The following is a 14,901-nucleotide window of genomic DNA, read 5'->3' on the forward strand; positions in this document are numbered from 1 at the left end:
CGGAGAATAGCGCTCCCGTCAACCACACTGCCGTGAGAGATATGCATTATCATCTGCGGGAAAATTGAGGGGCTCTCCAGCAAATGAGCAAGCATTATCGGTGCTAAGCGGGTGCTAGCATAATGAAGACGCATCTCCAGAATTGAGAGAGCCTTTTAATAATGACCCAGACAGCGGGACTCTTCTAGCATTGTGCATGTTTTAATAAAACCCATCTGCATCCACACACGCATGCGACGCAAGCCATCTCCCAGTGAAGACTGGGCCCGTTATCTCACGAAGAGGAGTATTAACATCTGGCGATTGAGCACAAGCCATTGTTTACGCCATGGCATTAGGGGGTAATCGGACATTAAATGAGTCATTTCTGCGTATTTAACTCCGACTGGGGAGCTGATGGTTTAATTTGCTGGGCGATGAAGGCTTCCCCCTGTGGAGTGTGGTTTACTTAACATTCCACCAATGCTGCAGAACAAGGCTGGACGATGAGGACAAAAAGATCATATTGTGATTATATGAGACTTAGTAAGTTATGATTACAATATGTTTTCGGATATATAAAAAAAAAAAAAAAACACTTTGGCACACTCTGTAAATCGCAGGTCTAAGACCTCCACAAAAACATTGGGGCTTGCAACATTTTGGACAGATCTGTTTACTTTATATTTATTTTCAGACATATTTCAGAGTCAATATCATTTTAGATTTCAGTGCCTACCATGCCAGCCCTCTTATTAAATAATAAGCTCCAGAACCCATAGAACCTCTGACTTATCTTTGTGCTAAGATGCTTTCAGGAAATCTAACCCCAGTCACTTGAGCATTGTTGTAGGCATACTATAACTCTCCCCACCTCTCTCTGCCTACTTTATACTAATCTAGACTACATATAAATATCTAATATTTTTCATCTTGGCTTTATTGAAGCAATATTATGATATATTAACTTATATGGCCTTATTTTTACTTGTTTTAAGTGAATTTATCTACTAAAAGTATTTTATTATCTACTTATTCTATTGGAAGATAATTTTGCTTTATTTAAGAAATAACAGATCACTTAGTTTTTGTCAAGCAAAGTTATCCACCAGTTGAATAAGATTAAGAATAAGATACATAAAACAAGTACAAAATATGTTAGTAATAACACTGCAAAAATGAGAGATATCAGATATTTACAATAGACTTAAAAGTATGTCCTTTTTTGCAGTATGATCACAGACAGTGGATTCCACAAAAGTCAGCATAGATCATCAAAAGAAGCAAAGGGACTCCATATATAGTTTTAAATTTTAACCCCAAGATATCTGAGGACATTAGTAGTACAATTAATAAATGGAATTTATCACAGGGATTACTAGAATATCACAGCAAAGGCCAATACTGCAATAGCAGTTAAGCAGTAATATACTGTCCAGCACTTTGCTGGCAATTATACATCATAGAAATTCAATATCAAAATGCGTACACCACAGCAGTTTTAGCCAATACACCAATGTTCTATTTATTACTTCATTAGCCTTGACTGTACATATTTCTTTTTCTTTAGATGATGGTTAACAAGTTTGCTGCCTAATTGCTTGCAAAGAAGACCACTACAGCTAGTTGGCAGTTTCTGGATGCAGAGCACCTCTTAAACTTGCGCCACTGTCCTTTTTTTCCTGTATCACTTTAATTTGTCTATGCTGCTTAGATAGCTAGGAGTTAATACTAAAAAAAGCACCAGCAACACACATGATAAACTTCTTATGCTATCATGTCTCACCTTTAACAAGCTCCATCAACACTAGCTTTAACTAAGGTTAATTTCAAACTGTTGGGATTGCTTAGATAGTCCATACTTGGCTGCTAAACTATTAAAAATAGCTTTCCAATTATAGGAAAGTATGCTCTTGCAGTTAGCTTGTACAGATCACAGTGCTCAATGAAACATATTCAATTCCATCTTTTCCCTTTTTTTGACATAAGTTGTATTTCATTCACTATATGTCCAATAGTATCCAGACAAACCTTCTACATAGTTGTTAATAAAGGGTTGCAAATAGTACGAGTTAGCTCTGGAGCAATCGCATGGGAGCCATAAGGTTCTTAGTAAAACTGCATTCTCTGGAGTGATAGAGTGTATAAGAAACATAATACATTTTAATTACGATATTTAAAAATCACAGATCAGTGATGCATGTTTTAAATACTTCATTCTACTGGCCTTCCAGTAAACTTCCAGTCCTAAATAAATAAATAAATAAATAAATAAATAAATAATCTGTATCGTTCACATTTTGAAATACACAGAAAAATAACAAACCTATCGATTCTATTATCCAGTAAACTTTCAGGTACATTCTGGTGCACTGCCCAAGCCTAAGGCACATATAGTAGCTAGATGAAAACACATACATCATCTGGAAAACATGACTGAATGAGTCACTCTGCATTTTACACAACAAGTCTTGCAAGCATGGAGGTGTGAAGAGTCGTAGCCCAGTTTGCCAAAATATCCAATTTTCAGACGAAGGATGGTGGGTGTGAGAGTCATAGACTGAGCCATCATATCTATGTTCACGGTTTTAAGATGTGTGAATGTTAGAAAAAGACTTGACAAGACTATCTGTCAAAGGAAGACGTAGCTTTGTTGTTCAACTAAGAAAGAAATAAGGCTCTCAGTTCAATGTAAAATAAGTTAAATATTGCAAAAGGAAAAACAGGCACTCTTCAATACTCATCTATTAGGTCATATCAAAACTCAATCCCATACCCGAGAAAAGCTTTTGCAATGTTTTCTGCTTCCAAAAAAGCAATTTTAATCTCATTTTCTGCCTCAAAGTCACAGATCTTTCCAAATTCAATTTAGAGTTTAGACATCCTTTAGTCAAAGCTACCTAGAGACACTTGAGACAGCTCCGTCTTTGGTTTTCTGAGTAGACGATTTACAAAAGGCTTGATCGCCATTTAATGAAGGCTTTCACCAGTTGCTATGACACCATTTGATATGCATAATGTGTGTGCATGAAAGCAGTCCGCAGTCTCTTCTTTGTCACCTTGTCAAGGCGCCAGCCAAGTGACTGCCCTCATTATCTTAATATCTCCTTGGATTTGAAAAAAGAGCAAAAAAAAGCTCTGTAAAGAGCCTCAATCTAACATAACACATTGATATTAAAATAAGTTTTCAAATTATTTCTGGAAATCTTCAGATCCTCAGAACACAGTAAAGCATCTTACGTAAACACAAAAGTACACGTCACTGACATTTTTGAGGAAATATCTGACAGCTTTCAGGTAAAAAGTGAAAAGAGACAATGAATGACAGACAGAAATTCCCTTAAAAAAAAAAAAAGGATAATCAAAAGACACATGGAAAAGCCCTGCAATGTGACGCCAGTCATGCAATAAAATGGCAAACTCGCTCAGATGTGGCTCTTTGGCTGTGACTTAAAGGGAACAAACCCGATGAATAAATAACTCGCCATTCATCAAGCGGAATGCTAAATTCCTCTCATAACATTCAGAAATGATGGCATCTGCTACCTTACAATCAGTGATAGCGGAAGGGGGAAGAGCCCTCTTTGAAAAGTCTCAAATTAGGTGTCAGAAGGCTCATCGTCACCCCACCATCACACTCCCAGCTTCTCTCGCTCTACTCAGCCATCCCATTATTTCAAAACGACAGCAACCTGAACAGAAGAAAGCGCGGAACCTGTCGCCCTGTTGCATGCATCCACGAAAGCTCATCAGAATTCATGCCTTTTTAATGAGTCCTCCCGTTGGCAAGGGGCAGATGTGCTCTTTTGATGCTACAGGGGTACAGCAGTGTCACAAGACGAGAGAATCAATGCGGACTTTTCCATTGGCCGAGCGGTTAGCCGCACGCGGGCATCTTCACTGTAGGATCGCAGAGCAAAGGCACAGACAAGCCCCGGCTCGCCTCTGAATAATGTAGCGAAGCATGAATATGCAAATCCCAGCATTAGCCTAGTTATGCCCCTGCACTGTAAGTTACAGTGACTTATCTATTATGGATGGGCTTGTGTGAGAGGAAAAGAGGCTCTGGCAGCTAACTTCATGGTCCTCACACACTTCACAGCGCTAAAGAGGTTGGATGACTAGGGAGGTAGCTCCAAAATACTAACGTCGGCTACGCTAATAAATGAGATCTCGGGAGACTTACGGAATTAGCCATGGGTTCTCGCTTATATCTCTGAGCTATTAAAGACAATGATGTCTTTAGGTTTGGGAGGCTTGCAAGACTGACAGAAGAGAGGCAAAAGCACTCTAGCAATCCTTTCATTCACCCCGAAGCGCTAATCAGAAATCTGGTCAGCCCCATCCTATCAATCCAAATCTTCTAGTCCATTTTACAGAAAGAACTCATGAAGGGTCTCTGTGGGCATGACAAAAAACACAAATCTAGGCCATTGTTTTAAAGGCATCAATGACTAAACTTTACATTTAGGCATGGTATGATGTAAAATATGTCAAATACAGTTAATAACTTTGAAATATGGTTACGGACCTCACTCCAAACTTTTTCAGCAATTTGACGCTGTCTTTAACTTCAGACTCACAGAATTATTAAAGTAAAGGTCAAATGAGGGAACCATGATGTGTGTAGCCTCAGGTATATAGTCATTCACTGTGAGGAACAATCATTTTAATTTGGCTTAAACCCTTATGACACATGACTGCTCTGATCTGAAGCTTTGTTCTACCAGCTCTCTCTCGCCTGAGGAAAATATACAGTGCATACCCGTGACTGGGATGACAGAACCATAATTTATTGAATCTTCAGTCAAAATGGAAAAAAGACAGCCGTTCATTTGTCAGGAGACACTTGCATGAGGAAGAAAATGGTCAAAAAGGTCAAAAAACTGTATCATACACAGAGTATGGGACCCCTAACAACCATGGAAGACACAATAAACCAAAGTAAAACAAAGTAGACCACCAAACATTCAGACAAACCACAATTTAAGCTTTTATGTTTGAGAGAGAGGAAGGAGAAAATCAAGCTCTAAGATCACTTCAGATCTGAAAAACCTGCAGGTGTTCGTACTTTGGTACCAGGTCGATACCAAAATTCTAAGATTGTGACAGCACTGGTTCATTTGCTGTTTCTGCCGTTTTTGAGCGATATAAAGACTCAGCAGCTCAGCGGCTTCTACATGTAATGAACGAAGACATGATACTGTGTGTATTTATACACACACACATGTATATATATATATATATATATATATACATACATATACATATACATATATATATATATATATATATATATATATATATACACACATATATAACTATATATATATATATATATATATATATATATATATATATATATATTTACTATATATATTAAGAATTTATTATGAATATCCTTGTAATTATCAGTCTCCAACAAGACTGGTTCCTCTTAAATGATGAAGACATATCGGATTAGCCTAGGATCTCCCAAAATAAAAACATCTGGCATGTGTGACTGTAGATCCTGATGTCCACCTATCAAAAACGTCCTGTGAAATTCCCTTGGGGTCCTAAGAGTCAAATAACAGAAGACTGAACTTTTTAACATTAGACAAGATAAATAGATTTACTGTCATAAATTAATCAGAGCTACTCATCCTATCGTGAGGAGTGAGCTCAGCCATCGGGCATAGAAAACTCATTTGACTATGATTTGAAATGATAATGACTAAATGCATTCTTTCTAAGCTGGGATATGCAAGGACAGTCACTGTACTGAACAAGAATAATGACAATGGTATCAATAATGTAATTATTATAATTTAATTAAGTGTTGTACTGTTTTTCTAATGCTGAAAAACAACAAAGAAAAAGTAATGAATCAGTCATTTATTCAAATTAGACTGGAAATAACTGGGCAGACTTTAGTACAGTACTGTACATCATTATGTTAATACAGTTGCTGTACTGATATCCTGTGCTGAATGTAAAATGTTTTAGAAACAGGGAAGAGTGGCTTCTAGCGACTCTAAACACCACATAAATCCCACACATGTATGACACTGTTAGTTATCAGCTTTATTTTTAACTGTTGTGCAGTATGTAATGTGCCTCCAAGCCCTGCCTTCATTTGTACCCAGCATCAGGGAACGAACTCACGACCCTAAAGCGTTATGAGCATTTCTTAATGCCCACAACCATCATGTTCACTCCAGGCAATGGCATTTCTCTTAGCAGACTTCTTGTCTTGACTTTTTTATTTAACCACAAATAGACACAAATGAGGCTGAAAAGCACAGCAACCACAACATGCACGTCTCTATCTGGGTAATGGCAAAGAGCAGCTCATTAATCTTTCTGGATCAGCTATAGACTTTCAGAACTACTTATTTGAAATTACAGCTGGATGCTGTAATCAATAATTAGTGACAGCTTGGGATGTCCTGATCCAGTTCAGTTTGTCCCCTGATCCAGTCTATGTATTATAATGGGGAGTATCAGCCAATACTGATTTGATCTTTGTGTTTTAATACAGTCATCCATCCATACAATTAGGTAAAGCTCTACTGTACGAATTAATACTTAGTGACAGAACACTGGCTGTTTCTTTCATTTAGAAGCCTGCTTTTTATATGAATAGTCATTTTATAGTGTTTCATATCTTATAACATACCCAGACTGACTTCTCTGACCATTTAGCCCCAGTTACTTTCTAACACTGCAGTAAAATCACTTCCACCATGTTTCCACCACAGTTTCATATCTACCCAGCCATAGTTTAAGAACATAGACGTGGTGGGAGTGTATTTCCCCGACCTGGTTTTTGGTTGATTGTGCAAAAACAACCAAAAATAGACAGTCGTCTGGAGGAAATAAGTTCAAAGACAGTCGAAACTCTAGAAGCACAGATATTATGTTACGTTTAAATGTTCCACTGTACAACAGTTTCACACTGCAGGTGCTAAACTGCTTTGTTACTTTCTGAGAACACTCCTCACTGCTGCAGGCTGTGAATACTGTCCTTCAATGGCACCTAGAGGACACTAGAGGGCACTGTGCCAGAACAAAGTGGTAAAAACAAAGAAGCGGAACTGGACTGGGCTTGAAATTGTCGACAACCAATCCATAAGATATGTTTGGATTAGCCCTCATTCGACCCAACAACCTTAGTGTCAACAGCCGTGAAGGTTGTAAGTAGAATAAGTAGGTAAGATGTTTGTAAAAGTTGAGTATTTATTTACACACATAGTAGATGCTACTCACTGCTATCATTAGCAGACATTTTTATGCGTTATGATTTCCTGAAATCTATAACACAAAGGCTGATGCAATGAGCATGTTGTATAAGCAGGGGTAAGTTGGGATGTTTTTTTTAGGTTGTGTGACGCAAAAAACACTGAGAGAAGCCCCCTACTAAAAAAGTCACAGCACAGAAGTGGGTGTATGTATATATGTATGTAGGGGAGTTTGAGCCACTTTGGAAATCGGAACACTTTTTTCCATCACCCCTAGACCTATTTATAAAGGTGTTAAGGTGTAAGTACTGTCATTGCTGGCTACCTGAAAACTATGGCTTTTTAGTGGAACACAATGCAGAATTACTGCTACTATTCACAGAAAGAAAAGCCTTTTCTAAGCAAACAGCCACTGCTGTTGCTCAGAACATTACAGTCGCACCATTAATGTGGCATAGATACCCATTTATTTGCTGAGGAGATTTTTTTTCCTTTTTTGCTCGTGCATAGTTTAAGTTCTTATCATTGTGCTTGGTGCAGACAGCCTGTAAGTCGTGGCTTCAGCAGGAGAATATTAATTAACTGTAAATATTAGGGCCCGGAGATTGAATCTGGCACACATTAGAGCTGAACGTGTTGGAGCTTTCATGATAGCTTCTCAACTGCCTGAAGGGAAAAATGTCTACTTTTCCCCCCTCAAAAAAGCAGCATACATTTACATGTTTAAAAATGTACCATTCCCCCTTGCTCATAGTTTCCTTCCTTTAATATCATAAAATATTAATATAACAGCGTCCCCATGTTACCTCTAATTGGAAGTGTAAATTTGAGTTACGTGACAGAGAATGTGTACTGGAGAGCTATGAATACCAATTTTAGTCTCTTAATTGTAAAATACTTCATGAATAGATTATTATTTTCAGCACTGTGTTTAGAGGATCGGTGGTTTAAACACTCTTGAAAATAAAGCTGCTTTAACTGGTTATTTGAACCAATGTCATACTCATGTTCCATAAAGACTGTTAGAAGTGTATAAGCGTGAAGAACCTTTAAAAATTGGTAAGGAAGCTTTACATCAAGTGAAGGTTATTTTAGACCTTTAAAATGTTCTTCACGCTTATAGATCTTTAGGGAACCAATAGGTCTGTCACAATAGCGATTTTTTTTTTGGACAATATAGTGTCCCAGATATAATTGCGAAAAATTATTTCATTGTCATTTTAAGAGCATTTTACACCAATGATATAATGATAATATATCAGCATAATAATGCAATTGTACCTTAAAGGGTAATGGCCTTTTAAGAATGTTCAGAAATTGAAATTGGAGTATAAAGAAAGAATAAATATCTTAGATTAATTCAACAATAATAAAAACCCAAGCTGGCTCAAATATGTTAATATGCTCTCCTTGCTAAGTAAACAAACTAGGCAATACTAAGGTCAGCTAAAATGATTGAGGTCCATATATTGTACAGTAAGTCAATTAGCATAATTATTGTGATAGGCCTAGAGACTAAACATTTTCTTCAAAAGGCATTGTTTAAAAAGACTTTATTTTTAAGAGTGTAAAGTAACAAAGTTACATTTTGCTTAAACATAGCGTTTCTGGAGGACTGCCACAATCACTCAATTAAATCTGCATAAAAAAATCACCAAGTCCATTAACAGGCAAATCTTAGTTATTAGTTGCTAATAATTCTCATACATGACTTTCTTATAATAAGAAACAGGGCATGACAAACACTCCCACTTCCAATCAGGTCCATAAGTATTTGGACAGTGTCACAATGTTTGAAATGTTGCCACTGTAAACCACCACAATGCAAAAAAATATTTGTAAAGATTGCAATAAAAACTTTTTTCTTTTTTTTAGGAATTACAGCCAATTTCTACACAGTACCTCTTCACATGCTCAACAATAATTGGAGAAACTAACAACTATAAATATAAGGATCATTTTTAACACTTGGTTGCAGGATCTTTGTAGTCAATGATTGCCTGAAGTCGGAAACTAATGAATATCAACAAACATTTTTTTCCACTCTTGAAATGCTTTGCCAGGCCTTTACTGCAGCTGCCTTTATTAGCTGCTTGTTTGTGGGCCTTTCTGCCTTCAGTTTATCTACAAGTGAAAAACTGCTCAACTGGGTTAAGGTCGGGTGACTGACCATTTAAGAACATTTCATTTTGTAAGTCTTTTGGGTTGCTTTAACAGAATGTTTTGGGTGATTATCCATCTGTGCAGTGAAGTGCAGTCCTGTCAGTTTTGCAGAATGTGACTGAATCTAAACACACAGTATAGCTCTGCTCCTCCTGCTAATCCTATCAGATCATGTGGTCTGCTTCAGATCATGAACCCTCCTGATTGTTCTCTATACTCTTCTGGTAGAAGTTAACCTCAGTTTTATCTGTACATAGAATCTTGCTCCAGAAGTGGACACAGGTTTTTATGGTTTCTAGCAGTCTAATCTGACCTTTCCGATCTTGAATGAAACCAGTGGTTTTCAATTACACTTAATCTACTTGGATTTAAATTAATGAATGTGTATCTTGATTGTACATTTTGACAATGATACCAAAGTCTACATCCTCAAGAGTGTTCTTGACTTAACTAGTTGCTGTGAAGGTTTTTCTTTACTAAGATAAGGATTCTGCGATTATCCACTTTAGTTGTCTTCCATGGTCTTCTGTCCTCTTGCTATTGCTGAGCTTGTCACTGTATTCCTTCTTCTTAAGAGTCTACCAAATTGTTTGGCCACTCCTAACTTTTCTGCTATCTCTCTGATAGGTTTATTTTGTTGATCCAGCTTAACGATAGCATCCATTAATTACGCCATCTCCAGACCCTTTATCTCCTTAATTAGCCATGAAGTAATGAGAGAAGAAGCCACGCACGGCCATGACACTCCTTATCAGTCAATTGTCCAATTCGTTTTAAGCCTGTGAAAATGAAGGAACAAATGGATGTAATTCCTAAATGAATAATGTAATATTTTTGTTAAACCCTTTAAATTAAAGCTGAATCTATACCAATCAGATTGTGGTTGCTTTATTTTATAAAGTCAAGATTTTATTAGCATGCAGAGAACAGTTCATCAGTGTTGCGTGGCCTGATTACTTTATACATTTACCAAAAAACTGGTAGATTATAATATTGCTATTTTAATTGACAGTGACAGATTTGTTGGTCTTAAAGAACTGTACTTCTAATTTTGCCCATTAATGACTTTGACAAAGCAACCCTGTCTCTTCTATGTCTATCTGTCTGTTTGTATAAAGAATAAACAAACAGAAAACACTCTGAGGCCATGTTAAAAACACTGAACCATTCACAGCAGTCAGTGAAGTATGAAAATAATGAGTAGCGTCCTGCTCACCCATCTCTCTCTCTCTCTCTCTCTCTCTCTCTCTCTCTCTCTCTCTCTCTCTCTCTCTCTCTCTCTCTCTCTCTCTCTCTCTCTCTCTCTCTCTCTCTCTCTCTCTCTCTCTCTCTCTCTCTCTCTCTCTCTCTCTCTCTCTCTCTCTCTCTCTCTCTCTCTCTCTCTCTCTCTCTCTCTCCCCCCCCCCCCCCCCATCAGTGCACTGATAGCCCCTCACATCCAGCCCATGCTCATTATACAGAACCAGAAAATAAGAGACACCTATAAAACCTGCTCATATCACTTCAGTTTGAACAAGTCAGTTAATGACAGCCCACTATAACCAGTACCTCCATTAAGCAGTCACTGATTTACTACAAGGCAGTAAGACATGGTTCTCTAAACCAGCCTTGTGTTTTAGGATGTTTAATTGATATATGATTACTTACTCATTTATATGAACAGCGTCTCTGAGACTTTCAGAAATTGCCCTTTCTGTCAATCACAGCAGTTTCCCATGTCCCACAGCCTCCATGATGCACACGCCATCAAGAAACATGAGCATCAGAGGCGTAACAATTCCCAAAATTCATAATGTGGTTTGATATCGATATAGTGGTGATATATTTTGATACTGCAAAAATAAGTAGTGGCAGAAATTATTTTCCCATTTCAGTTTAATAGAAAATTAAACAAAAAATTGTTTACAAACACAAATAATGTGCTTACAAGAAGTGAGCTAAAGGCTAAAATTTCAAAGTAAAGAGAAAGCGGTTTGTTGAGGAGAGATGGTCTACTGTCATTTTGGGCTAGCTTGTTTTATTATTATTATTATTATTATTATTATTATAGTTACAATACAGTGGAATTAGCATTAAATGGTCCATATTATGGAAACCCGTATATTAACGATATTCTATCCAGTATAAATGCAGTTCAGTTTGAATGTGCCACTCTGTCACTTTTCAGTCCATAAAACCATATATGGAACTTCTGCTGCCAAAACTTTTTTAATTCACTGTTCTTGCAATGCCACAAAAACCAACACATTTATTTGAAAACTCTATTCAGCCTACTCTATTCTAGCCCTGACCATTAACCTTGGACATTATAGGGAGTGGTTCAGGAAGAACTGCCAATCACAACAGGAATCATTTTCATATGCTTTACAGACATTTACATAAGCATGTCTGAAAAGTCTGTTTAATTCTAGAGATAAAGTGATGTTGGAAAATGGTCATGTACAAATGAATTATGACTGGTTTGGGTGCAATCCACACAAATGCCATAACTGGACCTCGGGGGAATAAACTAAATAAAAAAACAATGAATCGAGAGGCTCATATTTGCTTTATTGCATTTCCTCTCTTGTGAAAAAGTGGCTGCACCTGCCAATATCTTGTACTTATGTACAACTGATCTTGGAATCTGTGGTTATTTAGAAATGGCTCCAGAAGACATTCCTGACTTGTGAAGCTATACCCTCCTCAGAGTGTTGGTCAATCCAATCAATAGCATCATACTAAGCTTTTTTATGTGGGCTTAGACAACTTACGAGCTGTAGTCAATCATGATCACTAACAGGACGGTAAGAAGCATTGGCTTTTTAAAGTAAAAAAATATACTGTATTTTGGAACATTTAGTCCCACTGAATTAATAATCTAAACGGGTGCATGTATAATTATGGCCCTGTGATGATTTTTGAAAAAAATGAAGTAATAATAAAAGATATAATGATGTCACCACAGAAAAAGAACAGTTCAAAGAGTTCAAATTTGCTGTGATATTTCCATATGTCCAGGATGAGTGTACATAAATGTCTGACCACAACTGTATATGACAGTTTGATATGGTGTATTTTTACACTCTTAGTAAGAACCTAGATTTTAGGTACCTTAATATGAAGGCTATGTTAAAAGCCAATTAGCTATATATAATATATTTATATTATATATATTTTTAGCTAATTCTGCACTGACATTTTACTGCCAACAAACTGTACTTTTTTCCACATAACATCAACCACCAACTGGAGGGGAAGGAAAATAGTATATACAAATGACCTGCAAATATTACTGAGGGGAGGAAATTATGAGATTTTCAGAGCTTCAAACTGAAGCTTATGTACTTAACTTATAAATGTTTGGTGACCAAAACATGCCTGTCTTCACTAGGACAACCAGATGCACTGAAAACAATCCACATTCATCCTTTTAATTACAGTGAATCACTTAGTGACTGCCAGTGGCAAAGAGATTTACCTCCAAAAAGATCAGATGTTCTCAAACTGGCAGTAAGTCCCACACAACTGTTGCGCTGGTGCAGATCTACAGTGGGAAGACAGACATGCAGTCCATTCTTACCACTTATCTTAAACTCTTCGGACTCCCTGCCACTTCAAATTAAAACTCTTACTTCATTTATACTGAAGTCAGACTGATCTACTTAGCTGTGACTCACTGCACTGAAAGAACCTCCAAATACTCACTGCACTGAAAGAACCTCCAAATAGGTATCGATGCTGTTGTAATTTACTGCCAGACACTAAAGCAGTTTTGCTGCTTCAAACTGTTTTGCCTTACCCCCCACACCGCATTCCCGCCGCACCGCACAGTTTAGTGTTCTCCATGCTCAAACACACGTAAAGGGCATGGTAATGAGCTAATGGGACCTAAGGACACTTAAAAATGTGCAGAGCAGAGGGGAATCCAGCAGCAGGTTTTTGGAAAAGACTGTACTGAAGCATGGGGTCAGCACAGGTGCGCGCATCCCTGGAGCGCTTTCCCCTGCCATGCTGTGTCTATCTACTCGTAATGCTGGAGACTTTAAACAGCTCAGGCTGCCTGAAGCGAGAGGCAGGCAGAGAGGGGAACCAAACTGCAGTAGGTAGGTCTGTCTACATCAACTCTAATAAAGGGAATTAAGCTGGAAGCACCTCTAAAGGAAGCGCAATAGCAGCCTGGGGGTCAGTGCATGGTGCTTTGAAGGTTTAGGCCTAATTTTATGTATATTTTGACAAACAATATTGCATTTTCTGAGGTTTGGTAAGTTGATGGAGACAAACTGCCCCAATATGGATGCTGTTTAATAAATTCGGTTTATTAAATGTTCTGCACTAAATGATGCTCTCTGTGAAAGTAAACATGCATTGGTCTGTGTCAAATCTTAAAAGCATCTATGATGTGAATTATTCTACTTGTAACACCTAATTAAATACTATCATATTAAAGGGACTTACATGCAAATGCACACATAATAATCCAAATCCTGGATCATCTGTAGGTCTACCCAAGAAGAGTGTAGGTCATTGATTCCTCTGCCTTGATAAGCTGTCAGGAATAGCCACATGTACTAGGAATTACCTGTCCTCTTCACTTCTCATGTGGAAGATTCACACTGCAGCCTGTCCTTCATAAGAACACCAGACTTACTGTTATATAATAAATGGAGGCTTTTGTTGACGGAATAACTGAACAACACACCTCAACACACCTCAGCATAGAAGTTCACCCTGAGGGAATTTCACATTCTTCCACAAGAGCAGCTAAAGTTTGGACATTCACTGAAATATTGAGCATCAGTGTGGAAAACAAGCTTTTCCTCTATGAATTCAGTCCCGAACTCCATCAGACTGATGATCTGAAATCGTGGGAGACCAACAAGCGCGAGCAGACCGGCAGAAGGCTCCCGGAGAGGAGAGGGGTGTATCTTACCTCGCAAACAGTCGGCGTTTGGAGAGGAATCCGCGGGACTCATCGCTCCACCTTCAGCGGAGTCGCAGCGGCAGAACCGGTAGGAATCACAGGCGCAGAACAGGGGGATGGCGACGTGCTGTCCTCCGCTCCCCTCCTCTCCTCTCCTCTCCTCTTCTCTCCTCTCCGGCTCAGCACTTACTCGAGTGAGGGCAGGGCAGCAGCAGCCGGAGCACCCTGCGCTCCCAAAAGTGGCTAGGCTTGACACTGTTCCTGCCTGGCTCTGTGTCTGACTGGCGTTATTTCGGCCCCGCCCACATTCCGACAGGCCCGCCCCGCAATTCGGGATTGGCTAGTAGTTTATCTTTACCAGCAGCATAAAACTAAGTGTAGGCAAAATGTTATTTTTTATAAAATGATATATTATAATATATTGTAGAATATATAAATATTATTTAAGTTTATTTTCTATATCGAGTAATAACAATATAAGTTGTTATTCCAATATTAGTACCCACACAAAAAAATAATCAGTAAAATTTGAGGATTTGAGAAATGACTAAGATTTCAACAAATCCACTATATGAGGCCCGCAAAGCTTAATATGCTAAGAGCTTTTTTTGCAACAGTACTTACACTACCGCT

At 38.0% G+C, this 14,901-nt stretch overlaps 1 protein-coding gene across 1 annotated transcript in view; it reads right to left on the reverse strand.

Moving 5' to 3' along the window:
• hs3st1l1 (heparan sulfate (glucosamine) 3-O-sulfotransferase 1-like1) overlaps positions 1–14,523 on the reverse strand; it is a 40,795-nt gene extending 26,272 nt beyond the window's left edge. The window contains exon 1 of the mRNA XM_072677027.1: positions 14,278–14,523. The gene's annotated coding sequence lies outside the window, so the exon portion shown is untranslated. The remainder of the gene's footprint in view (positions 1–14,277) is intronic.
• Positions 14,524–14,901: the final 378 nt, after the last annotated feature.

Source organism: Salminus brasiliensis, chromosome 4 (genome assembly GCF_030463535.1).
Source record: "Salminus brasiliensis chromosome 4, fSalBra1.hap2, whole genome shotgun sequence".
NCBI classification, from domain to species: Eukaryota; Metazoa; Chordata; class Actinopteri; order Characiformes; family Bryconidae; genus Salminus; species Salminus brasiliensis.